Here is a 27,723-nt window from a genome sequence, read left to right as displayed (position 1 = left end):
TTTTCCATCCTTTTAAAAACTTTCAAGTTGCCTAGTTTATAACATTGAGAGCAAGGTTGTTGTAAACAGCATATGGTTGGGTCGTGTTTTTTATTCCACTTTTCTAACATCTATTTTTAGTTGGTGTATTTAGACTCATTTACCTTTAATATAATGATTGATATATTAGGGCTTTATATTTGTCTTTTTATTTTTTGTTTTCTATTTGTTCTCTTTGCTCTTCAATTCTGTTTTCTTTTTTTCCTGCCTACCTATGGGTTACTTAAGCACTTTCTATATTTTCATTTTGATTTATCCACAGTTTTTGGTGTATCTTTTTGTATAACTTTTTCAGGAGTGGCTCTAAGTATTCATATATATTTTTTCTTTTCCTCTTGAATTTTCTAAATTATGTTGGCAGATTGAAGCAAAAATTGTAACACTGTCTGATGTGGTTCTAAATGTTCACTGAGCTTCCTAGATCTGTGGTCCAATGTCTATCATCAGTTTTGGAATGTTCTCAGCCATTATTACTTCAAGTATTTCTTCTGCCTCATTCAGCTTTTTCTTCTCCTTTTGATATGCCAATTATGGATTTTTACCCCTTTTGATATCATTCCACCTTTACTGAGCATTCTTTTTTTTTTTTCTCCTTTTAAACATTTCTTTGTGTTTAAATTTGAGAATTTTCTCCTGACCAATCTTTAAACTCCCTGATCCTTTCCTGAGCCATGCCAAGTTTAATGTTAAGCCCATCAAAACCCAGAGAGAGATGCTGCAGAAACTAAAAGAGAAGTCATTACAAGAACAGTGTGCCAAACAGGATTGGTGTACTGGTCAAGATTCTCCAGAGACATAGGACCAACAGGATTTATTTATTTACTTATTTATTATGAGGAATTGGCTTATGCAATTATGGCAGCTAAGAAGTTTGATCTGCAGTCTGAAGGCCTGAGAACCACAAAGCTGATGGCGTAAATTCCAGTCCCATGTCCCAGCTTGAAGACAGTCCATAAGGCAGAGAGACTGAATTCTTTCCTGCTCAGTCTTCTGTTCTAGTCAGCCCTTCAGTGGATTTGATGAGGTCCCCTCACAGTGGGGAGGAAAATCTGCTTTACTCGGTCTACTGATTCACATGTTAATCTCATCCAGAATTGCCCTCACAGACACACCTAGAATAATATTTAGCCAAATATCTGGGCACCCCCTGGCCAAGTCAAATTGATACACAAAATTAACCGTTACAGTTGGATACCACAGAGGGGCCACGTAAGGCGGGAACTGAACAGAACCGTTTGGATTTGACGTGAGCCAGTCACTGAGTTCTTCCAGAACAATTTCTGTAATACCATAGGATGAAAAAAGCTAATTGCTGTGGCTTGACGACTGAAAAAAGAAAGGCATTATTATTTCCATTTTGCAGACTAGAAAACTGAGGTTTCAGACAATTATTAAATATCACCTAGATGATGTATCCAACGTCATTCAGCTGGTAAAATGACATCAGGAGAATAAATTCAGATCTTCTAAAGCCAAGCCCAGGCTTTTTGCCTTGAAGAATAGGAAGAGAAGGAAAGGAACATTAGATGTGGTAGACCCTCACTAGGGTGGCCAGGATTCCAGAATAATTCCCCTTTATGCCTATTACTCTGACATATCTGTTAATTGTGCCCCCTTTTGCTTTCAAAAGTATTCCGCATTGAACAATAAATTATATGGTCACACTCTTCTCCCATTTCCCAATTTGACCTCCAGCAATGCATTATCTGAGCATCGTTGTAGCTGTGCCGAGCAATGCATAATCTGAGCATCATTGACGGCTGTTGCAGCTGTCATCGGGCAGCTCATAAGCATTTATGAGAACACAGCTCAGAGCAGACCGCTCCAAAGCCTCTCTTGAATGCCTGAGCACCTGAGCACACTGTGCTCGAGGGAGGACCCTTCTCTAGAAGGTGACTTCATTCCCACGGAAAATTTCTTAAAAGATTGGATGGGTAGAAAGTAGCCTCACATTTTGGTGTACATGGAACAAGTCACCTTATGAAAGCCAGCGTGGATGGGAGCATATCACCCACTGGGAACTGTGTGAGGCTCTCAGCCTTGGATGTCACCACTGCCCACTGGATGAGGACATGGAGACATGGTCACTTACCCAGGTCAGACATGAGGGATGGCAGTGCTAGGCTGTGAACTCAGACCCTTCAACTCGTAAGTGACACTCTCCTAGGTAACTCATGCTGCTTCCCAGGAAAGGATCGGAACTCCAGGAGGTGCCTGAGAGGCAGTGATGGGTTTATGAGTGTCTTCAGCCTCTGCGTGTGTGTGTGTGTGTGTGTGTGTGTGTGTGTGTGTGTGAGCGCACTTTGGTGCGAATGTGTCCCCAGATCCCAGAACCTCTCCTCATTTCAAAAGCCCCAGCACACAATCAGCACATTCAAAGAGAGAGCAAGTTTTAGGTTCCCGCAGGGACTTCAAAGGGTTTTACAAAAGTTCTGTTATTTGGTTTATAGGCCTCCAAGGCTTCATGCGTTTTTGGGTTTTTTGCACCCAGTGGTGGAGAATGTAATTAAACGTGGACATTAAAATGTCAGGTAGTAATTAGCAAAGAAAAAGGGTTTGTGCTGCCTGCCGGGGGTCCTCCTTCTTCAGGCCAGCCGGAATGAGTGGGGCACGGCCCACGGGAGATCAGGCAAGGCCGAGGACTTCCAGAGCATACTGCCCCAGCCCCCAAGGAGGGGCTGTCAAGACCCACAGGGCCGAGGCCAAAAGATCTTCTATTCCTGCTTGAGGCTGGTTGTTACCAAGCGCCTGCGCTGCGTGGGACCTCGGCTGGACCCTGAGACACGAAGTCCCCAGGCTGGTTCCTGCTCTTAGGGGCTCAACTCAATAAGGCCTCCTCAGGCCTCCTGTGAGCCTCACCAGACCTCTCTAGGGCCTCCCCAGGGTCCCACCAGGGTCTCCCCAGACTTCACCAGTCCTCCCCAGGGCCTCACTGCCTCTTCAGCTTCCACTCCTGCAGCCCCCCAGGGGCAGTGCCGTAGCCCGTCTGCACGGTCTGCTCCTCCAGGCCCACGTGCCTTCCCTCCTCAGAGGTTTGGTCTTTGCAGCTCTCTCTGCCTTGAAGACCCTTCCAGACTCTCTACCTGACCAACTCCTAGTAATTTTTCAGGATTCAGCTTGAGTCACCTGCTTGGAGACCCATTCTCTGATGTTCAGTCATCATTAAGCACCCCCGTCCACCCACCCATCCCCCATCTTTTTCTCTCTTCTCTTCCTTCCCTACACTTATCAGTTTGTTAAGCTCATTTTTTTTCTGAGTGGGTTTACCTTCAACATCCCCTCCCGCCCTGCTACCACCCTCTCGGGGTGGGGCCCATGGATGAAATCGGAGCAGGATGGTTCCTGCTGTCTGGACAGTTATAGGCCTGACTCTTAGGTTTGCCAAGCCCCGAACAGGCCGCGGCTCAGTCACGCCCGGCAGACGGCAGCAGGGCGCTGGGTTCCGCCTGGCCTCTCTGCCCCTGCTGCCCTCCTGTGGGCTGGCCTTGACCCAGACCTCCGCACTCCCTGCTGGGGTGGAGCCACAGCCGCCTCTCCCTTCCCCACTCCAAGCCTCTCCTCCCCCCACTGGAAGAGCTCCCCAGGGCTGCCAAGGCCATCTCTCCTGCCAGAGTCTTTTACATCCTTTAGAAGCTGATCCTCCGCTGTTACCACAGAGTGTGAGCCTCTTCTCCTCAAAGGCCACCAGTGCTGGTGTTCTGAATATGCCATGTCCGTCCTCCCCACCTCCAGGCCTTTACCTGCACCCCCTCCCAAATGCCCACCTGGAACATTCCTGGAGACTGTCTTTCCTGCTTTAAGGCAAAGCTCCAACCCTGCTTTTACTCGGAGCTGTCCCTGCTCTCCAGACGAAGCCAGTGGCGGTGGCAATTGGGTGTCCTCCCCACTCTCTAGTCCAGAAGAAATCAAAGGCCCTGAAGCAGGGAGGAGACAAGGCGCAGCCCAGCAGTTGTATTTCACGCTGTCACAGGGATGTGGACCCGATGCTCTGATGCATGTGTGTGATGCCAGCCGCAGCTCAGGGGTGTGCTCTTGGGGCCCCAGAAGACGGGGATGGCTTCGTTCAGCAACCTCCTCCTCCTGCTTCTCCTCCGACACAAAACAGAGATCCTCATGTCTTCTCTGGACACCCAAAGGTGCTTCCAGAACAGAGAAGCACCAACGGCCCGCGTGTTCCATTTCACTGAAACATGACAGTTACAATGCATGACAGCCCCTCACCTAAGAAGACAGAAAGCTCCAGAATCTGAGTGCTTAGGTGAGCCCCCACTGGCCTGGCATTCCAGCCCTCAGCACCCACTCCTGCATCCAGCATGAGGCCCTGGGTACCAGGGTTCCTGCCTTCATGAACACCCTCCAGTGGGAGGGGGAAGCAGATATTAAATCAAAAAGATTCCCCCACCTCTGAAAAAAAAAATAGAACTGTGGCAAATGCCCTGGATGCATGTCCAGCAATACACTTTAGGGCTGTTTTCTAGTCATGGAGACCAAGTATCCAAAGGAAGGATGAGATAGAAAATCACAGGAAAGGAGAGGGAAGATGAACAGAGGGATAGCAATGGCATGTGTAAAAGCCCTGGGGCAGGTGGGAGTGTGGTAATGATTCAGGAGACAGAAGGCTTGGGTAACTGAGGTGGGATGAGATGGGGAGGAGGCTAGAAAAGAAGGCAGGGCAGTCCGCAGATGGACTCTGCCAAGGGGAAGAGACTTGCCTTCATCCCACAGTCAGTTATAAACCTGGAAGGGGTTGAGCAAGGAACAGCCCACTTTTTTATTTAATTGAAGTATAGTCAGTTTACAATGTTGTGTTAATTTCTGGTGTACAGCATAGTGTTTCAGTTTATACACACACACAGACACACGCGCGCATGCGTGCATGCACACACACATATACCTTTTCATATCCTTTTTCATTATAGGCCATTACTCAGAATTGAATACAGTGCCCTGTGCTATATAGTAGGACCTTGTTGTTTATCTATTTTATATATAGTACTTAGTATCTGCAAATCCTGAACTCCCAATTTATCCCTCCAACCCCATCCTTCCCCCACAATAACCATAGGTTTGTTTTCTATGCCTGTGAGTCTGTTTCTGTGTTGTAAGTAAGTTCATTTGTGTCATTTTTTTAGATTCCTCATATAAGTGATATCCTAGGGTATTTTTTCTTTCTCTTTCTGGCTTACTTCATTTAGTATGATGATCTCCAGGTCCATTCATGTTGCTGCAAATGGCATTATTTGATTCTTTTATATGGTTGAGTAGTATTCCACTGTATGGGTATGTATATGTATATGTATATATATGTATGTATATGTGTGTGTATACACACACACACACACACACACCCCACAGCTTCTTTATCCAGTCATAGGAACAGCCCACTTAGAGTGAGGTATGGCTGCTGCATGGGAAGGCGGTGTGGGCCCCAAACTGGTGGTGGGCACAGAGGGTGGTGAGTAGGTTTGGAGGGTTTGGGCCCGAGTCGTGGGAGAGCAAGGTGCCAAGGACCACCGGGTCTCTGACCCCCATGTTCATGGATGGTGGCGCCCTCTACTGGTCATGGAGAAGCCGCTTTCCCAACCAGCCGTTTCCTCTCAACAGTTGACTCCTTAACTCTGACAGAGGGTCTTCCTCCCAGTAATTTGCTTCCCTCCTTTTCCTCTGCCTCCTTCCTCTGCAGGACACTAACCACTTGGGTTCCCACTTCCTGTTCCGCCCCCAGGGCAGCCTTTCAAGAATCCTCCAAGGAGGCATTACTCTGCTTGCTTTGCCCTTGACATAATCTATCCTCAGTGAGGTGGGTTGAATGGGTTGGGTCCTGGGCCCAGAGGAACAGGCCAGCTTGGCATACTTGAGAATTGAAAATGCAATTATCATTTGTTGGACATTGTTTAGAAAATACACTCTCTTTGACAGCTTTATCAGAGGTCTGTGGCATGTGGCTCTCTTGTTCTGTGAAGGGTCTGCACATCTCTGAACTGTGAGTGTGAAATTGTCTGACCAGTGCATGTGGCCAGCAGCAACCTCAGAATGACCTCCTGGGATTTCTGGTGAAGGATGTCGCATGTACGGCGTGGCCTTCACACTGCAGGTAAACATCCCCCCCGGACCAGAGTAACCCCGCTTTCCCTTCTGTTTCAGTGTCAGATTATTCGCCTGGGATGGCTTGTGAAGAATGTGCACTTCAACCGCTTCCTGCATCTGGAGAGCGTCAGGGGAGGATTTTAAAAGTGAAATATGTCAGGTTTAAAACTCGCTACATCCTCTCACCTCCAGTCCCTCCCACAGTTCATGGCATTCTGCCCTGAAAGATCTTTCCTCGTGTCTGCCCAGCGGGGCCTCCCTCCCCTCTGCTTCCAGGCTCCAAGAGAGGAAGAGAAAGCCAGACGCAGGACCCACAGGTCAGAGCGCAAACCCTGGGTTCAAGTACCAGCACCATGGAACTGTAGACCAGCCACTGCTCTAAGTCCTGGTTGGCTCATGTGTGAGATGGAGATGCCAATGGTGCCCACCCTACAGAAATGTGGTGAGGATAAAAATTAGCATACAGAGCACCAAGAATAGAGCCCTGCACGCGATCAAAGCAAACACGTGTGTTAGTTGCTACCTGATTTCTCAAGTGCCTTTTAGGGGTTGGATACTGTGTAATTCACACTCTGTACTTGTCACCTCTCTGCAGCCGGGTGAGGTGGGCACGGCTACTGCGACCCTGCTGATTGGGGCCCCTTGGTTTCTCAGTGGCTGAATGAAGTCAGCATTGCCCTCTGGTAGGGCTGGGATGGCCCACCCATCAGCTTTGCAGTGAAGCACAGTCACATGTTGGGTGAGCTTAAACTGTCATTGAATTTCTCTGGGGCTCAGTTTGCCCATCTGTGTAAGGGGTAAGTTTGAAACAAGGAGCCGGTGCCATGTCTGGTCCTTTGGAGATCTTCATGCTGATCCCTGCCCAAGGCCTAGAGAAGACAGGGCCCCAGTGACTGCAGAGCCCCAGACAACAGGCCCCTCAGGACTCCCCGGTACTTCTCCATAGCCTCTGACCCCAGGGAGGGTGAAAAAAAAGCAGAGCAGAGACAGAGCATCCAAGGTGTCTGCAGCAAGCACCATCCACTCCCTCTTTGAGGGGGGTGCTTTCTGCTGCCTCCCAGTAGGTGGCGCAGGATGTGGTTAGGGCCCTCTGGGTCTCCTGGCTGGATGCCTGGGGCAAGTGACCAGACCTCTCTGGATCTTATTTTCCACACTTGCCTACAGGGCTGTCGTGAGGATGAAGTGTGTGCCTAGTACATGGCAGGGGCTTGATAAACAGTGGTCCTTTGTACTATTCTTGAGGGAGGCCTCTCTCTACTAGCTTGCTGCCCTCTGCAGATCCTGCAAGGTTTATGAGCTGAACCACGCTGGTACTCCGCTTATGTTGCCAAGGGGAGAGCTGGCAGGTCCCCAGGGTACTCACAAAATGTGGGAGGCAGAAAAAAGATTCCGAGGCAGGGACAGTGTCTGGTCCCCGACCTCCCCGGTGGGACAAAGGAGGGAGAGACCAGACACCTGCCTCTCAGATGCACTGGGATTGTAGAGAAACCTTTCACAGCAGGGAAGACAGAGGGTCAGGGAGGGCCTGTCATTTGCCCCAGGCCACAAGTGTATCAGCTGCAGGGCTCAGCACATCCCCGGCCTCGCTTCCTGGTGTTGGGCGCTTCCAGCTGGAGACACTCCCAGCATCCTGTGTCTGCATTCATCTGTGCCTATTCTTGGTCCTCGCAGCACTGTTTCCACCAAAGTCAAGGGCACTGGAAAGTGCTCAGCCGGCCTGGCTCAGGCCCTGTCCTCCCTGAGACCAAAGCATCATGACCCACAAATCCTACTCGGGGGAGAAACACAGTTGTAGGCTTTCTCCTGAGCTCGGGTGAAAAATTGCATTTGTATTTTCTCTCCTTTCCATTTTTCGCCAGGAAGAGAAATATGTCAACACAATTTAAAAAAAAAAATCACTGAGTTACTATCATAAGCTACAGCAGCATGGGGTAGGGGAGGCTGTCGTGTTATTTACAGTTTGATTACAGAAGAAACTTTTCTGTGAAATGTGGTAAAGTTGTTTCTGGAACTACAGCACCTCATGGGAGAGCTGCTTTAGGAGTGATGCGCTCTGTTTCAATGGCCTCCTGGGGAGGGAGCTTCATTTGGGCCAGGAGTCCTAGGCACACTCAGGGATCCACGGGCAAGCCGCATGAGGTCACTGACCCGCAGGCCACCTGCCGGCCTGGAAGAGAGCAGTGTCCTTGGTCAGGGGCATGAGGGGGAATTATGGAGTGATTGCGGTTGAACTAGCAAGGCAAGATGCCTATGGGATGCTAGCCTCTACTGGGTACCTTCACAAATCATCCTCCCCGCTAGGATTCTCTCCATTTAATTGAGACACAAAGGTGTCATTCACTTGCCAAAGGCACCCAGTTAGCAGATGAGGCAACCTGGATTCAAACCCAGATTTGCCTCCAAAGCTGTGCCCTCATGAAGAAAAGTCCACTGTTTGGTGTGGGGGAAAAAGAAAAATCAATTGAGAAAATGATCTTTTTCATGACCTATGAAGCAGTGTATTGATTGCGGTGGGGGGTGGCGGGGGGAGGTTACTGAAAGCTGGGGACAAACTTCTCTTGCCTTCCAGAAGGGTCCATGGGGTAGGCTCTCGGGAAGGGAAGGTCACATGAAGGCTGGGACCTACAAATGGGAGGCTGAGCTGAAACCATGTCCTCTCTTGTTGCCTCTGACCTGGTGACAAGGGCCTGCAGAAGCTGGGCCCTCCCTCATGAGGCTAAACACGTGTGCTTGACCCCAGAGTCAGGGGAGCAGGTCAGGCCTGTAGATTCGTGCCATCCTGATGAACAAGTGTCTATTGCTACTTCCCCCTCAAGTCTCTTAGTCTCCCAAGAATCTTCCTGTGACCCACCCTAACCAGAAAAGCAGCTGAAAGTAAATTCCAGGAAATGTAGTTTGACACCTTCCAAAGTCGTCACAGTGGGGAAGATTTTTCATACTGTCAGAGCTATCCTGAGATGGAGTGAACTGACTGTGGAATAAGGGTCTCCCTTCCCAGTCCCATCCCAGTCTGAACATCTGCTTGACGGGGACCACAGGGTTCGATTATAGGGTCATGAGGGTCCTTTACAGCCTGTGAGTGTGTGAGCAGGATGCAGGGAGAATGAGAGACCAGGCACATAACACGGACTCAGCCGGTGGAGACCCCATCCCCTGCCCTCCGCGCCCATCCTGGAGCAAACTCCCGGTCTACAAGTAAGACGATCAGATGCCAGGGGTCATGGTGGGAAGAGAACTTTCCTTTCATTTACCTACTCATCGTAAATTTCACTTCTTAGGTTTGGCCCACGTGGCATGGAACTGCTCTCACAAACAACCCTGCAGTGGTCTCTGATGGTGGAGTTGGGAGGGGGCTCCCAACGTGAGCGTCAAGTAGAGAGCGGGGGTCCCCACCAGCCCTCACCACCAGCATCAGCCTGGCGGTATGAACGATACAGCCCTAGGTCCTAGCCTCGAGATGGAGTGACAGCAGCTCTGGGGGCCCGGAATGCCTGGATGAGATGCCCTATAATCCAGACTTTCCCACCTTGCATTTTGAGGCTGTGACACCAGTCAGCACATAAGCTGGCTCTGCCCCCTCCCCTCAGTAGTACCAGCCGACTCTGAGCTCAGCACGCTGGGCCCTGGCCAGTCCCAAGATGGGAGGTAGCAAGAAGTCTGCTGCTGCTGGAAAAGGGCCCACGGCAGGAGCCCCAGGAAGGGACTCTTCTGGTGTGGGGAACATTTGTTTATTGGTTCAAGGAAAACTGTTGAAATTAATGATGTCTCTCCCCCAAATTCAAATACAGCACTTGGCTAACTCCATGCACATAAAAAGGCACCAGCCAGACTGGCCCCATTCATCTTCCACTTCCCAGTTGTAGGTGGTGGCCACCTCTCTCAACCTCAGTTTTCATAACTGCCGATCAAGAAAATAGACTAATAGTCCGTGCTCCATCCACAGGACTGGTTACATAATGTGCAAGACCCAGCATGAGAGGAGAAGGTGGGGCCTCTTGTAAAAAAAGTTATTAAGAATCTCAAGACAGCAGCAGCAGAGGGTTAAACCAAACATGGGGCCCTTCTGAACATGGGGCACAGTGGGGCTGCACGGATTCTAAGCCCTTAAAGCTGGTGCTGCCAACAGTCTCATTGCTCACAACAGTGTTTGTAAAGCCTGTAAAAATGTGATGTCTGCTGAGAAAATAGAAAAAATGTGTATACCATTTATATATATGCATATGTGTGTGTATATATATTATATTTTTGTGCATATATATACATACATACATAAATATATATGTATATTATATACACACATCATGAGCCTGGGGTATGGATAATCCAGCCCCATGTCTTAACCTAAACGTATGAGTGTGGGTGAAGAAAGAGAGAGATGCTATAAATAGAGTTTGGATTCAGGGTTCCTGGGTGACCAAGGATCCCAGTTTGAGGCACCCTAGTCAGGACCCTGACTTATGAAATCAAAATCTTATTTCAGTTAAAATGTCTTTCAAATGCAAACTATCATTCTAAAAGATCCTTTCCAAAATGTTGAACATAAAGCCACAAATTGGCTCACCCTGAGAAGACTTCTGTGAACGTAATGGGGGTCTGCAGATTTTGACCTGTAGGACCGAGTCCATACCCCTCACCCATCTCCATTCGTGGCCCCCCCAAGATCTAGCTGCCCCATAGTGCCTGGCCTTTTTTCCCGCCACTCCTGCTCCCCTTGTACCAAAATACTTCCTCTGGTTTTATTGAGATATAATTGGCAGACAGCACTGTGTTAAGTAAAATGACTTGGCTTACACACATCATGAAATGGTTAGAAAATAATTCAATAGGTTTAGTGAACATCCATCATCTCATATCGATACAACACTGAACAAATACAAAGAAGAGCTTTTTCCTTGTGATGAGAATTCTTAGGCTATCCTCTCTTAATGACTTTCATTTACAAAGTCCAGCAGTGTTATATATCTTTATCATGGATCTGAAGTACGTTGCCTATAGGCAGTAAATACAAAGGTCCTGTTTTTGTATGCATTTGGCTACTCTGTGCCTTTGATTGGAACATTTAGTCCATTTACAGTTAAAGCAATTATTGATACGTATGCACACATTGCCAATTTGTCCATTGTTTTGGGGTTGTTTTGGGGTTCTTTTTCATTCCTTTCTCCTTGTTTGCTCACTTCCCTTGTGATTTGATGACTATCTCGAGTGTGTATTTTTTGGTTTGTGGATACCATGTGTTTTACATATAACCATATACATACAATAAATATATATATACACATACGACTATTTTGGTGCACCTCTTTTGGTAATGTGTTTCTCAATGGCTACTTTCAAGATTTTTTTCATTTCTTTAGTTTCAAAAATTTGATTATGATGTGTCTTGGCATGCATTTCTTTGAATTTATCTTATTTTGAGATTGTGCAGATATTTTGAACCTGCTAAATTTGTTAAGTTTTCAGCCATTGTTTCTTCAACTATCCTTTCAGTCCCTTGCTCTTTATTCTAGGACTTCTATGATATGAATATTGGATCTTTCATTATTGTCCCAGGTCTCTGAGACTCTTGTTTATTCATTTCTTAGTCTATTTTACCCCTTTGTTCAGATTGAGTGAATTTTTTTGAGCTGTAGTCAAGTTCATTGATTCTGTCCTCTGTAATTTCCACTCTACCTTGACACTACCCTGTTAGTGAGCCCATCTAACAAGTTCTTTTTTAAAGTTTTTATTTCTGTTATTGCATTTTTCAGTTCTATAATTTTTATTTGCTTCTTTTAAATAAGTTCAATTACTTTGTTGCATTGCTCTATTATTCCATCTGTTTCAAGACAATTACTAATTGATTATGGGAGCATTTTTATTTTTATTTATTTTGTTTGTTTGTCTTTTATTTTTTGAATAGACTCTATTCTTTTAGAGCAGTTTCAGGTTCACAGCAGAATTGAGCAGAAAATACAGAGTTCGCACATAGCCCTCCCCACCCATACATATATACTCCCCTCCCCTCAACATCCCTCATATTTGGTACAATTGATGAACCAACATGGGCACATTATTATTAACCAGATACCATAGTTTACATTAGGGTTCACTCTTGATGTTGTACATTCTATGGGTTTTGACAAATACGTAATGACATGTAGCCACCATTATAGAATATACAGAATATACAGAATAATTTCATTGCCCTGAAATTCCCTTGTGTATGGGAGCATTTTTATGACGGTTACTTTAAAACCCTAGTCAGATAATTCCAACAACTGATTCAGCTCAGTGTTAAAATCAATTGATCATCTTTCTCATTCAAGTTGTGACCAGGTTCTTGGTGTGATGGATAATTTAGATTACATTCTGAGAAGCTGGTCACTCTAACATTCTAGGTTTTATTGAAATAGTTTATTTTAGCAAAGGAGTGACCCTGTTTAGGTTTAGTCTAAGGATCTGGCCTTACTTTGTCATCATTAATTCCAATGACGATACAATTTTCAAAGCCTTTGTGGGGTTATTTTGGTTTGCTTGGTTTATCTCATTTTTCCGAGGCTCCACTGCTTCCTGCTTGTGCTGCCTGAAGGGGCAGAAGGAATTTCCCCAGGCTTGGCCCCTTAGTACAACTATGTAGGTGAGTGAAATCTCTGAACTGCATTTGGTTGAAATCCCCATTGCCTGTGGTGGATGGAGGGTGAGTCTTAATTGGGACCTTGTTGTGACAAGTCTCCCTTGCTGGAGCCTCCCTGCCACTCCAGTGACAAAGGAGACAAAGGGTTTCCCAAGCTCGTGGTACATTGTGGTGGGATCTCTTTGCCTATGTTGCCTGGCCTTCTGGGATCTCCTGGAGGAGGAGAATCTTGGGCTCAGCAGGCAAGAAGAATGCTTCCCCTGAGCACTTGTCAGCAGGACTTGTCTGGTGTAGTCCCTGGAGGGACCGCCATTCTATCTGGAGATAAGCCTACCTGGGCTGCCTTCTGCTGTTGGGCTGAAGGCTGGGAATAGGAGGCCTGGGTCTCCTTCTTTTGGTGATGGAGTTTGCAAGACACCCTGCCTCTATGTCGTTCATCCTACCCTGGGACCCCTAAACAGTTTTCCTTCCTCTTTCCACTGTTGAGGGTTCTCCTTTGGGTGCCTCTTCATTATTTTCAGGACTTATTGTTGTCCTCAGTAAGAAGGAGAAATAGGTCTATTTCATCTTAACCAGGACAGAAGTCTCCAGTTTTCTTTTTGTTATTGATTTCTAGCTTAAATTTCTTATCACAGGAAAACATGCATGAAGTGACGATTTTGGAGGGTCAATAAAAGGATGTCAAGTCCAGAAGTAGCCTCCCTTAGCAACAGAATTAATGACAAGCCAGTAACAACGTAGAGCTTTACGACATCCTGACAGTTGCAGTAGTGTCAGAGATGGTTATCATGGGGATATGAGAGAAGGGAGCACTTATGGGAATGAAGAGCCTTTTTGCTGATGAAATCACTATAATGAAGGAGAAGCATAGCAGTATTTGTGGTGTTTGAAATGCTACAACCGAACAGATACGAACATCCCAGAGGCATGGAAGCACTGGCTTTGGGATCCTAAAAATAACCCTCATATGAAAACGAATATATGTATGTATATGCACGACTGGGACATTGTGCTGTACACCAGAAGTTGACACATTGTAACTGACTGTATTTCAATTAAAAAATGAAATAAAATGACCCTCAAATATTGCTCCCCCTTATGCTATTTGAGAGCTTATAAAATATCTATAAATCTACTGTGAATGGGAACTCAAGTAGACTTTTGGCCTCGATATATAATCTACAGATACCGTGGCTGTTGAATACTTCTCTCTATAAATGAGCTTCTTTCTATAACCTGGTATTAATAGTGTTTACAACCAGTGAGACTTGCAAAGTAAGATTTATCTCAGTTAACAGGTCTTCACAGGAGGGCTAGGCGGGGACATGTCTATGAAATTTGTGTCCTTAAATCCAGGACCTGGGGTCTTTGAAGACAGGTACTGTTAAATTATTTAAGTTGAAGCAAGCATCAGAGATTTATTTTCTCTAATGAAACCCACAAATCAGTCAATTTCTCACTGTGTGGTTTGCAGTTTACTCTGGCTCTTTTTGATGGAAAAACTTACTCCCAGAAGTATGATCCCGACATCTCATGCACCAATAGTCTTGATCTTTCTGTGATCCTTCTGCCACATATGCAGTGGAAGAAAATTTGATGACAATTGCTGGTGGCGGCAAAATATGTTGATCCAATACACAAATGAACTAAGCTTTATATAGAATTGTAAATCATTAGTTAATTTAAGAAAATTTCAAAAGAAATTAGAAACCAAAGAAGGCAAACAGTCTTGATTTTGTGACAAAAGTCTAAGGTTTTATGCTTGCTATATCTTTTTCATTGGCTAAAGTACAACTTCATGGTTTTGAAAATCTTTGTTAGAAAAGATAGAGTTGCACATTAGCTCTGGCTGAAGTGACACTCTTTTTAGTCTTAAGGAGAAAACACGGACCATACGTCCAAGAGACAAATAATCATTTTAAAGGCATGATGGTTCTTTGGCAAAAAACACTTGCGAGTATCAGGTGTTGCCAAATGAACGTATTTCTGAAATGGCTCAAGCTGGTTTGCTGAGACTCATAAAGATACAGTATAGTCAGTAAGGCCCACCTTCCTGAGTATGTGCTAAAATTCCCCTACCCCTGTAAAGTTATGTGTGGATAAATGACTTGCTCGACCAATGAAATGTGCAGAAGTCCTTAAGAAACAGTCAGGTAAACTCCGTCCCTTTTCCCCTGTCTCAATGTTTATGAAAGCACATATAGAAAAGTAGTCTTGATAAACTTAGAAACTACAACAAGCAGAATTCTTTGCCCCGAACTTGACATGTAAGATGAGGGAGAAACAAACTTGTGTTGTGTTGACTCCCTGAGCCTTAGAAATCGTTTGTTACTGAAACATAACCTACACTATACTGACTGATATAACGTTTGAGTTTCATTCAATAGTCTTGGTCAAGAAAGCTTGGTCTACTTTGCTGAGTAATAAGAAAATAAAAGTCAGTGACCCAGGAAATTATTAAGTCTTGCCTTCCATAATTTATGTATTGCCTCAAAGTTTTAATCATTCAAACATTTAATTGCTCTACAAATCTTACTGGGAAGTTGTAATGGGTCTAATATCATGACCAATATATTCATGTAGGCATCTAGCAAATAATGCCCATTGCCCATTAGTGTGTCCACATCTAGGAGTCAGTTGGTTACTCATGCTTCAACAAGGTGTATAATCTGCCTGGTTGATGGTGGGGACAAAATGGGGGACCACCATTGGTGAAGACTGAGCATCAAGTGAAAATACTCAGGCAAAGATTGATCATTAGAGATGTCAGGCCCCACTTGAGTCCCAGAATCTTTCATTTTTCTCTTCCCAATACCCAGGGACCACCTGAACATTGCACATATCATTATGTCTATCCTCACAAAAAACCTTCGAGTTTAAAAGACTTAGAAAAATTTCTGGCCCAGAGTGATATTCTATAAATGTTAACTTTCGACATCAGTGTTAATATTATTACTGCCTCCATTTTTAGATGAGAAAACTGAAACTCACAGTGATTCGTTAATTGGCCTAAAGTCATGAGCTTGTAAGTTACTAAACTAGGATTTGAAGTCAGGTTTTCCCAAAGCCCATGTTCTTTCCACTGCACCAACTACCTTTCCAGTAGCTCATGTCTGAGCTAGAGAGTGACTGCTCTCTAAAAACAAATGTCAAGGAGCCAAAACTGTAACACAAGTGGAAATGGCTAGAAAAACACGATTGGGCCCTTGAACCAAAATGTAAAAACAATCAGTCAGGTTTTCTGCTTATAACCATCATGGAGTAACCAGTTCCAAACTTGTCCTCCTGCTGAAAATAAGTGTAAAACTGGACAAAATATATGTTTTCAAATATTGAGCCAAAGAAAACACAGGTCCGTGATCCTTAAGAGAAGGGAATCTCATGAAGTGAGCTCCACATTCTCCCTGGTTTTCTTCCTAGATGCGATTTTCAGCTGTCTTGCAGGGAGGTGGAAGTGGAACTCAAGCAGATGTTTCACTCAGCTGAGGAAGCATAAATGATAGATTTGGAAGATTCATGTTGCTAAAGTGGCTAGAATTGTAGGGCACAGTATCGGGGTAAAAAGAGTTTCCCAATGAGCCTTGTGAATATCTGTACAGGGATTTGCAACAGGTTTTTTGTGATGGCTGGGCTATCAGTGGGCGGGATGGAACTCTGTAAAACCTAGAAGGAACCATTACTTGGGAGCTGGGAGCTTAGTAAAGATACCAAGGTTGTGCAGTGCTAGGAGGTGTCAGAGTTCCAGCTGAACCAGAGTTCAGGTGTAACTCTGCCTCAGAAAGACTTCACCTAAGAGTAAGAATTCTACCCTTACTTACCCTACCTAGGAGTAAGGGTCTTGCCCTAGGATTAAGTTAAGAAGCTAAGTTAAAAAGGGAATAAACAAATAAACCAAACCAACTACACTTAGACCCTTCCTAACAGAGGCTAAAACCAAGCCTGACAGAACAAAAGGGATCTACTGATAATTCAATTGCCTGCCAAATAGAGCTCAACATCCTAAGAAGGAGAATGAGACAACCCAGACACCCTATATTATGTTAGCTAACGTATCTAACACTCAATGAAAAATATTACATGTGAAGAAGCTGGGAAGTATGACCCTTTATCAAAGGCACAGGAAAACATGACTCATAATAATATAAAAAAAAAAAAAGAGTCAGTGGAAACAGAACCCAAGGTAATACAGATGCAGAATAACGGACAAGGTCATTAAAGAAGAAACCTACCTTAAAAAGGTAGGTTTAAGGACTTAAAGAAAAATATGGTCATACTGAAGCAAATGAAAATTCTAGAAAAGAAAAGTAAAATATCTAAAATGAGAAATATGTTTACAAGGAATAATGGAAGATAAACATCTGCTAAGGAATAATTATTGAATGGAGGTGGATGCAGATCAATTAATACTTTCAAATCGGAAGAGCAAAAGAAATAACAGACTGATAAAAAGAACAGATCCTCAGGCACCTGTAGAATAATAACAAGCAGTTTAGCATATGTGTAATTTGAATCCCAGAAAAATAGAAGACAGGATAAGGCAGAAAAAAATATTTGAAGAAATAATATCCCCAATTTCCCCAAATTTAGTGAAAAACAAACTCATGGATTCAAGAAGTTCAGCAAATGACGAGCAAGATAAATACAAGGAAAAGCATATGTGGTCAGATCATAATTAAACTGTTGAAAACTAAAGATAGCATGAAAATCTTTAAAGCAGCTAAAGAAAGAAGAGAACATACAGAGAAAAATGATTAAAATGATGGGTGGCTTACTATCATAAACTATGGAAGCCAGAAGACTATGGAACAGTTTTTAAAATGCCGAGTGGAAAAAGGTGTCAGTCCACAGTTCTGTATCCACCAAAGCTATCTTCCACATACGTTGGTGAAATAAAGATATTCTCACCTAAAGGAAAGCTGAGAGCATTTTTAACCAGTAGAGCTTCCATACAGAACTACTAAGGGAAGTTCTTCAGGCTGAAAGGAAATGACACCAGATAGAAACGTGTACCTGGGAATAAAGAGTAGCAGAGTGTGTATATATTTCCATTTTCTTTGGTATTTATATATATAAAAATAAATATATAGACCATTTTTAATTTTTATTAAATGATATATGACTAGCTAAAGCAAAAATAACATTGTATTCTCTATATATGTTATATTATATTCTATCACATTATATTTATTACATATAAGGATGAAAACCTTATGATAATAGTATAAGGAATGGAGTTTGAGTGTTTAAAATTCTTATACTTTACATGAAATTACTATATTAATTCTATGTAGGCTACAAATTGAGAATGTATATTATTATCCTTAAGAGAAACCATTAAAAACTAATGTAAAGTTTTATAACTAAAGAGCAAATAAAGAACTGTAAATGGAATACTTAAGATAATTTAACTAAAAAAAAGACAAAAAGCAGGAACACAGGAGTGAAACAAATGGGACAACTAGAAACAAGATGGTAGACTTAAAATTAATCTATTCCTAATTATATTAAATAAAACTGGACTAAACACTCCAATCAAAAGGCAGAACATACCAGAACAGGAAATGGAATAAATCTGACAGTGCATTGACTGTAGAAGTTGCACTTGAACCACAAATACACAAGAGGTTGAAAGTAAAAGATGAAAAATCTGCACGATGCAAACAGGAAACATAAGAAAGCAGTTATGTCCAAATGAAAGTCAGAAAAAGTAGACTTCAAGACAAGAAGTATTTCAGAGATACAGAGATACAGTTTTACCATAATAAAATGATTAACTCATCAAGAAGACGTAACAGTCCCAAAATTATATGCATCATAAGAACAGAGTTCAAAATACATAAAGCAAATTTGACAGTGAAATAGAAAAATGTATAATTATAGTTGGAAATTTTAACACCCCTTTGTTAGTAATTAATAGGACTAGACCCCAAAGATCTAGTAAGATACAGAAGGTTAGAACAAAGTAACAACCAGCTTGACTTAATTGATATTGATAGGACACTGCACTAAAAAACTGTAGAATATATATTACCTTCAAGTAAACTTGGAATAGTCCCCAGACAGATTATATGCTGGGTCATAAAATGTCTCAATAAATTTAAAAAGATTGAAATATAACAAAGTATACCTTCTGACTGTAGTAAAATTAGAAATCAATAAAAATAAATAGAAAAATCTCAAATATTTGAAAATTAAGTGGTATACTTTAAAATAACCTATCGCCAAAGAAGAAAGAAAATTCAGAATTTAGAAAATATTTTAAACTGAGTGATACCTGAAAACACAACATATAAACATTTATGGGATGCAATTAAGCAGTGCTTAGGGAGAAATTTGTACCTTGAAGTATTTATATTAGAAAGAAAAAAGTTTCCACCTAATGAAGTTTGAAAAAGAAGGAAAAAAAATAAGTAGGAGGAAGCCTTGAATAGATATTTCGAAAAAGAAGTTCATAACAGTACAGCCACTTTGGTGTCTATTTTTGAAGTTTCTTCTAAGATTAACCAACAATGGCTCAGCAACTGGGCTCCTAGTTATTTACCAAAGAAAAGTGAAAACGTATGTTCAAAGAAAGACTTGTACAAGGATGTTCAGAGCACTTTTATCCACCTTTGTTCAAAAAAGCATAAAAATTGGAAACAACCCAAATGTTTATCAACAAGACATAGATAAATAAATTGTCACATGTTCATGCAATGAAATTTACTCATCACGGAAACAGAATAACGATTGATCCACACAACAGCATGAATGAATCTTGAAGACATTCTGTTAAACAAATGAAGCCAGGCACAAAACAATATATACTGTATGATTTCATTTTTCTGAAGTTCAAGAGCAAAACAAATCCATGGTGACTGTGTTATTTATTGTTGCATGACAAATTGTGCCAAAATTCATTCGCTTAAACTATCAAGCATGTATTATCTCATGGTTTCTAGGGGTCAGGAGTCCAGGCACAGCTTAGCTTTGGTTCAGACTCTCTCCCAGACTTCAAGGTGTTGGCCAGGGCTGAAGTCATCTCAAAGCTTGACTAGGGGACTGACTGTTCTTAAGCTCACTAGTGTGGCTGTTGGCAGATCTCAGGTGCTTGGTAGCTGTGGGCTGGAGACATCGGTTCCTTGCCATATGGACCTCTCCTTATGGGTCTATCCCATGGCATTTGGCTTCCCCCAGAGATAGGGTTCCAGGAGAGAGTGCAAGAGATGGAGAGAAAAACAAATGTAGTAATCTCTTTGTAACCTACCCTCAGAAGAGACAGCACATCATTTGGTGCAGCCCATATACCAATGGAGGGGATCACACAAAGGCTTAAATACCAAAGTGGGAATCCTTAGGGGCCATCTTAGAAGCTGCCCACCACAGTGACAGAAATCAGAACAGCAGTTTCCTACAAGTAATGGAATTTTCTGGAAGGGGGCTCAAATAAACTTTCTGGCATGATGGAAATATTCTATACTTGATTGAGTTGTTGGTTATATGGGCATATATGTTTGTCAAGTCTCCTCAGTTTATGCACTTCATACCTGTACATTTCACTACATGTAAATGCTTCTTCAACTTAAAAATATTTTTTAAAAGGACGATTTGTCATTTTAGATATAATTCGAATGAATGCAGACTCTTATATAGCAGACCAAATAGAAGTAACCACAGAAAAACACATTCATTTATCATGCTACACTTCAAGTATCTAAACTTCGTAAAGTCAAAGGAACACAAATGCTGTATTTTCACAAGGCTCTATTTACTCTCCTCTGGGAAGGGTGTTCAAGGTTTTTAGCCAAACCTCTAAGACTTGGTTGGGGATCTGAGGACAACCAGCCACAGCCTCTTCTTTTAAAGTCCCTGTCTACTTCTCAAAAAGGGGGAAAGACAGGCAGTCCTGTTTAGGAGCTTAGTGCCCTCCAGGGAGATGAGACATGGATCTGAAATCGGCATTGGGACTGAGGACAATTGCCCAAAAGCAATTCCCTGACTTAGGATGCAGTCCTTCTAGCGGGGGTCACAAGGCTTTTGGGACAACAAATACCTCTTACAAAAGAGTGTTTTGACAAATCAAGCATAAGTGAATCAGAAACAGGCGGCTTGTATTTCTCTTAAAATAGACCAGGATTTAAAAAGTAAGACAGGACTTGCGTGGCCAAGTACTCTTGAAGTTTTCCAGACCTAAAACATTTAGAAAAGCAGTTCCATCTACTTTGAAAACCAAGAGTGCATGTAAATTGTCATCTTTTGGATGACATCCACTGAAAATGAACTGTTTTGCTCCTTATCCATTTGCCATTCTTTGAATGGTGACAATGGCTAGGTCTGTTACCATGGGTTCACGTATTCTCCTTTAGTCACTGAAAGCCATCCATGTTTCAGGCACCATGCTAAGCATGGGAAAAAATGACCAGGCAGCTAGCTCTTCCACTCCATACAACAGATTTAGCTAAAGGAGAGGAACTGAATCCTCTTCCCAAAGATCAGATTGGCTGAATATGCAGTCAGTTCCTATGGTAGCCGTGAGATCTTTTCTTTGGTGATTGGGTTTTAGCAGGAGACAATTCTAGCACCGGCCTCCAGTGAACCAGTGACTCTGGGGACTCATGGCACCAAGATCAAATATTCCCAGGGTTACTGAACCCATTAGGTCATATATTAGAGAGGAAATGTGCAAAGGCTTACGTGTATATTTGCTATGTCTTTAGTTGGGTTCCATCCTCTCCCTCTGAAGCAGTGGGGAGGGCTGCCTAACAATGATGCAAACTCAAAGTGAAGCGTGGTTTTGGAAAATCACATCCAATAACTGTGTAACACAAGCCTGGGGTTGTTTGAAATCCAGAGAAAGTTCTGACTGGAGGAGAGTAGCCCTTCTCAACCCCAGGAGTGGAGGAAGGAGCTGCAAGGGTCACTGACAAGTCCCCATGGACACAGACAGCTCCATTTCTGGTGTCCTCTCAGGACTCAGTCCCTCCAGCCATTGTAGCATGGGGCAGTCTGGAGGCAGTAAAGTCCCAACTGGTGTGTTCTCATCATCCTCCTTTCCTACAAACAAACAGGAAGAATGTGAAGAATCTATTGTCAGTGGATCCTAGAAACACTTCCAATGCCAAATTTCAGGGACCCACTTATTTTCTATAACATTCTTTAACAGCTGTGGGTTGCAGCACACTGTAGCAGAAAAAACGCATGGACTTTGAACCATTCTCCAGTGAATTTCCTTAGATACGTGATTTATCTTCTCCAAGCCTCAGAAGAGTGGTACCTGCCGAGAAGTGGAAGACAAGAGGAGAGACAGCACAAGATTGGAAATGGACTGCCGTGAGGGCCATGTTATTGCACAATTCTAGGGTGCACTGTTGACATTTTATTCCATGTAAATGGTGCCCCTGGAATTGTGCAACTCAGCGCTGTGGACTGCCATTTACAGGCCCAGGGACTGGGATTCAACTTCCCAATGGGTAAGAACCCTGAGCCGCTTTTGTAAGACTTTGTTCTGAGATGCAGACCACAGGAAGCCTGGCTGAATCTGGGAAACCACCATGCAGTAAGAAGAGAATTTGGAAAGAAAACTTTAAAAATAATAACCAGAAAAATAAAACCCACAGCAAGATGAGCCTCAAAGCCAAAAGTATGAAACAAACAAGAAAGTATAACACTGTGAATGACAGTTAACAAATCCAATAAATGGCAGAACTAACCTCCAGAGAAAGTGAAAGTACAAAAGTCATTTGAAAAGGACTTTGAACTTGGTAAACTTAAAATTCGTCTGGTAGGGGGAAGGTATAGCTCAGTGGTAGAGTGCGTGCTTGGCGTGCATGAGGTCCTGGGTTCAATCCCTAGTCCATCCATTAAAATAAATAAACAAGAAATGTAATTACCTCCCTCCCAAAAATTTAAAAAAAAATTCCTCTAGAGACAAAGGAAGGAATACATTCATAAAATCAACATAGGAGGTTATAAATCAAATATCAGAGGCTATAAAATAGAACAGGAGCATACAAAAAAATTAGAAATCTGTAAGTGGAAAGTAGTCATTGAAACAAAAACAAATGATGATAGAAGAGAGAAACAGAGAACTGAACAGATTCAGAGAGTAGTGATGATTGAGAAAAGCAAACTATGAAATAGCTCTAAGACCTAGTTAGTAAAGAGAGGGAGGAGGAGGAGAAGGAGAAGAAGGAAAAGAAGAAGAAGAAATGGAAAATATGACAAAGAAGTTAACAGATGTGAGGGATAGATTAAGAATCTTCAACACACAGCTAACTAGAGTTCCATAATGAGAGAAAAGAGGCAATGTATAAAGAGATAGTGGCTGCTAATATTCCAGAATTGAAGAAAGAAAGACAGATGTCCTCAGACTGAAAAAGTTTATAGAATGCCAAGCTAGATCACTTTAAAAACGAATCTGGTACAATTCCAAATACCCACTAAGGGGGTTATTCTTTCACAGAAGAAAGGCCACTGAACCCACCAACACACCCCAGGACAGTACACTTTATTCTCTACACACAGTCACTCTCAACTGCACCCCCCTGCTCATCCTCTCTAGTGAGCACCTACATCTTGTACAGCCTCACACATCCGCCATCAATCATCCTCATAGTCGACACCCCATGCCATCATTCTCTCAGGCACTCCTGCTCTCACGCACCTGCTAACCCTCCTCAACTATGCAAATCCCATTCAGTCACACATGCTGTAGGATTGTCCCCGTGCTGGCCACCCCCCCTCAGTGACCCACACAGAACCTCTCTTTGGCATCATCATCTTGTCTTCTATTCCCAAATCCTCTGTTCTCCCTTTATCAACCTCATATATTCCATGGCTATTTCCCTCAGACGTGAATCAAAGACCATGAGACTTAGGCAGTAGGAGGAGATATTTTGGAGTCAGAAAATTCCAGGCTCCCTCCTGAGCCCTGCTTGCCAGCTGCCATCCTTCTACCTGTTTGGGTTCATACAATCACAGAGTCCCTAGGTAGGCCAGTCTCCGGCCAGTAGGTCCATTTCTTCTAAGCATCTTCAGCAAAGGCTTATTCGGTCCCTTCTGGAACATTCCTGTGACAGGGGACCATCTACATTTAGTGCCTCCAACTGGTGGGGAAGAAAAATGTTTCCTAACATAGAAGACAGACTCTCAGTCTACAAACCTGATTCTACTTAATTTCTGTTTGAAAGCCTTGTACTATTAAAGTTATGGAAAAATTAAATTCTGTCAGTGGGGGTCCTCTCTTTTCCCCCCAGGGTTGTGATTACGTTCAGGAGAGGGCTTATGTCAAAGCAGCACATGACCCTTGAAGGCTCTGTCTACTTAAATGTCTGCCAAGATGCACAGTCTCTCTGTTGCTGATCTTGGGTCCACAGAGGTCTTCACGGAGGTCCCCTCCAGCCTGTTGCTGTGGTTCCTGAAAAATCCCAAGTGGACTTCAGCTCATCTGTGCCATCATTGGGTGTTCCAGAAGTCTCTGAGGGACGTGCTGGGCACAAGAAGCTTGTGAGGCTCTCAAAGGTGCCTCCAAGCTCTCAGTTACTTACTGCTTCCTTGAAGCTCCAGCAGACTCTGCCCAAGAAGTGGTCATCTCCATTCTCACCAGGTACCCTGGTCTTTCCATGTGCCCACTCCCTTCCATGCATCCCCCAACCAAGATCTTTTCTAGCCTCTAGAAGAAGTCCTTCTTTACCTTAATGGTAACATTTTGTTCTCTCAGAGGCATGAGATATTGTCTCCATAACAGGCTAAGATTTTGAGAAACACAAAAGTCAGGAAAGACCATTTCTCCAACACTCTCAAACTCAGAAGCTGAGAGAGAAAGTGGAAAATACTCAAGAAAATAGACGTTGGTGGTAAAATGTGCAAACGTTCAATCCACCACACTCATATTGAATTGAACTGGCATGTTAGTCACAGCTCTTCAGAGAAACAGAACCACTGGCATATATATAGATGCACAGAAAGAGATTATTATGAAGAATTGGTCCACATGATTACGGAGGCTGAGACGTCCCCCCCTCTGCCATCCACAAGCTGGAGGCCCAGGAAAGCCAGTGGGGTCCAAACTGTCTAAACCTGAGGGCCCAAGACTCAGGAACACCTATTCCAAGGGCAGGAGAAGATGGAGGTCTCAGCTCAGGTAGGGAGAGAAACTTCATCCTTCCTCCACCTTTTGGTACTATTCCAGCTCTCAGCAGATTGGCTGATGTCCCTGCATTGGTGAGGCTGGATCTTCTTTACTCAGTTCACCAATTCAAATGCTAATCTCTTCCTCACAGACACATCCAAAAATGATGCTTTACCAGCTCTCTGGGCATCCCTTAGCCCAGTCAACTTGACATGTAAAATGAACCTTCCCAGGGGACCTTTCTTTAGTTTCCACTCGTGAGTGTCAGTTATTCCCACGGCACATGGGACATGCCTTCTGGAGTCTGCTCTTCTTCAGGGAAAACATGTCCAACTTCTTCAATCCAGTGACACCTTTGTGGTCCCCCTCCAGGTTGGAAAATCTTTTTAAGAATGTTGAATGACCTTGGGCAATTTTCTTAACATTCTTGGTCCTGGTTTCTTTCTCTGTAAGATGAGGGTAAGAATAGTCCGGCTCCTGGGCTGCCATAAACTCTTGTGACTAGCATCGTATGGAGTTCAGAAGACTTCTCTCCCCGTCCCTCCCACGGCAATGTTCCCATAAGTTACCTGGATTAGCTCACTCCAACTTTGCAAAACCCCGAAGAGGCAGGCTATCAATGTCCTCCCCATTTTACAGGCGGAAACAGACAGAACAGGAACTTAAAGCAGGAGTTCAAGATTTGCAAATATTAACTACTATATATAAAAATAAACAAAAAAACAAATTTCTTCTGTAGAGCACAGGGAACTGTATTTATTATCTCATAGTAACCTATAATGAAAAAGAATATGAAAACGAATATATGTATATATATGTATTATTGAAGCATTGTCCTGTACACCAGAAATTGACACACTGTAACTGACACATTATAACTGACTATACTTCAATAAAAAAAAAAAGAAAGAACTTAAAGCAACTTGGAAGGCAAGTTTTGGCTCAGGTAGACTGGCTCTGAAGCCCCCATTCTGCTAACTTTCCCAAAGTGTGAGCCATGGCCTCAAACCCTTAAATTGCTCTCAGTTTCATCAGCCTTGTTTCATTTCTAACTTGGTCAGCTTCTATTTTCTGTCTCCCTCTCTCTTTTTCTGTTAGAAGTATCTCCTGCGGCTCATCAATTTGGTAAACATATTTTTTCAAGGAATTAAACCCTATCAGTTAATTTGCTGGCTTTCTTTCTAGTTTCCTTTTTTTTTTTTTTTCCCTGTGTCCTTTTTCTTTCTTCCTCTCTTGCTCAGTGAGCTGGCATCTTTGTTTCTTTGCTAACTTTTTTTCAGTCATTAAAGCTCCTTTAGCATTTTCATTAAAATTGCTATCTAAAGAAATGATTTTCCCTCTGAGAATGATTTGGCCTGAGTCCACACACTTCCTTAGAGTATCTACATGTTAATTATTTTCTTAAATGTTCTTACTCTCTTTGAATTTCCTCCCTGCCTGGTTGATATTTAGGAAACTATTTTTAGATTCCGTGTGGTTAGATATTTTTATGTCCTGGTGTTTCTGTTTATTTCCAATTTTATTGTTTGAGGATTAGAATCTGAGACGTATACCTTAGGCTTTTTGCATGCTCGGAAAACTCGTTGGCTGCCTGGAAAATTCCCCTGAGCACACTTAATCCCTTGAAGAGCCTACCTCTGGCCTTCACCACTTCATGCTGGATGGCAAGGGGCCATTTCCCCGTGGATTTGTCCCAGTTGCATGAAGCCTTCTGAGGAAGGGGTAGGACAACCCCCAGCCCCCAGGCAACATAGGGGTAGTTGTAGTGACCGGACACAGAGGGGCTTCAGCGGTGGCAGCCAGGACACCCACAACTGGGGGTGAGGAGCCCAACCTGCAGTGGCTACAGCCAGAGCAGCCTGGATCCCTCTGAGACTGTGGGCAGATGTACCTGGGACAACTGTGACTGTGATGTAGGATGTGAGTGTTCGGACTCTGGGGGACTTCAAGTGGCAGAGACTACATAGGCTTCACATGGAGCAGACTGGCATGATGTGAATCCACGGAGATGAACAAGGAGACAGAGCACTTGGCCTCTAACCAGTCAATCACCCTCTCACTTACTTACACATATATGATGCCACTTACCAACAATGCATGAGGGTTCCACCGCCCAGGGCGCGCAGGAGGACTAAACTGGAGAAGGCCAAAGAGAGCAGAGTGAAGTGTCTGCAGCCGCAGGCTGAGTGGCTGTTGTCATCTTAGCAGAAGCCTGTGATCAGACCCAACCCCGCCATGACAGGTAGCCGGAGTCTGTAGGCAGAGCAAAAGGCAGTCCGTGTGCTGCTTGAAAGCACTCTCTCTCCTAGAAGGACTTGGTGTGTGAGGAAGAGGTGGGGTCCTTCTTCTGTCGCGCTCTGATTTCATTTCCGAGGAGTCAAGTGTGTTAAGCAATAGGCACCCAAGTCAGAAGCGAAACTGGGCGCGTTAAGGATGTGCTTGGTCTGTTTCAGGCTGCCTCCGCCTCTCTCCTCCTCACACCCCAATCCTGATTTCAAATAGGGCCTTTGAGACAGTCCTAACTCTGGGCTGAGTTGAGGGGTCATACCTGCTGCTGGTCCAGCTCCAGTCTTGTGTTCTGCTTCTGGTCAGTGGATTTCTGCCTTGTTCCAAAGAGATGATTCTCAAAAGGACCCCAACTCCTCATGAGTTAGAGCTCATTTTTGCTCGAGACCCCCAGGGCTGGAGACCTAACTCTGAATCTTGCTAGGGGTCTAGGGCCAGCCTACCACCTGCCAGCCAGCCTTCCTGAAAGTCTGAACATCATCCATACCTGTGAGTAACCATCATGCACAAACTAGGCATCCTCATGTCTCTAGGTACCAGGACTGCTCCCTTATTTTCTGTCCCATTGCTGCCTACGCCCACTGTCCCA

At 43.6% G+C, this 27,723-nt stretch overlaps 1 long non-coding RNA gene across 3 annotated transcripts; it reads right to left on the bottom strand.

Annotated features, from left to right (window-relative positions):
* Positions 1 to 747: 747 nt before the first annotated feature.
* On the bottom strand, positions 748 to 27,723 carry LOC135321813 (uncharacterized). 3 transcript variants are annotated; one of them, XR_010381904.1, is made up of 4 exons: positions 26,937 to 27,723; positions 3,804 to 4,222; positions 2,132 to 2,253; positions 748 to 1,530 (listed from the first exon to the last, which is right to left on the bottom strand). It is a non-coding gene; the product is annotated as an uncharacterized LOC135321813 (long non-coding RNA). The 3 variants fall into 3 exon arrangements; XR_010381902.1 differs by lacking the exon at positions 2,132 to 2,253 and having other exon boundaries at positions 750 to 1,530; XR_010381903.1 differs by lacking the exon at positions 748 to 1,530 and having other exon boundaries at positions 1,552 to 2,253.

Source organism: Camelus dromedarius, chromosome 8 (genome assembly GCF_036321535.1).
Source record: "Camelus dromedarius isolate mCamDro1 chromosome 8, mCamDro1.pat, whole genome shotgun sequence".
Classification (NCBI taxonomy): domain Eukaryota; kingdom Metazoa; phylum Chordata; class Mammalia; order Artiodactyla; family Camelidae; genus Camelus; species Camelus dromedarius.
The sequence above is the reverse complement of the archived record's forward strand: the minus strand, read 5'-3'. Positions and strand labels throughout refer to the sequence as shown.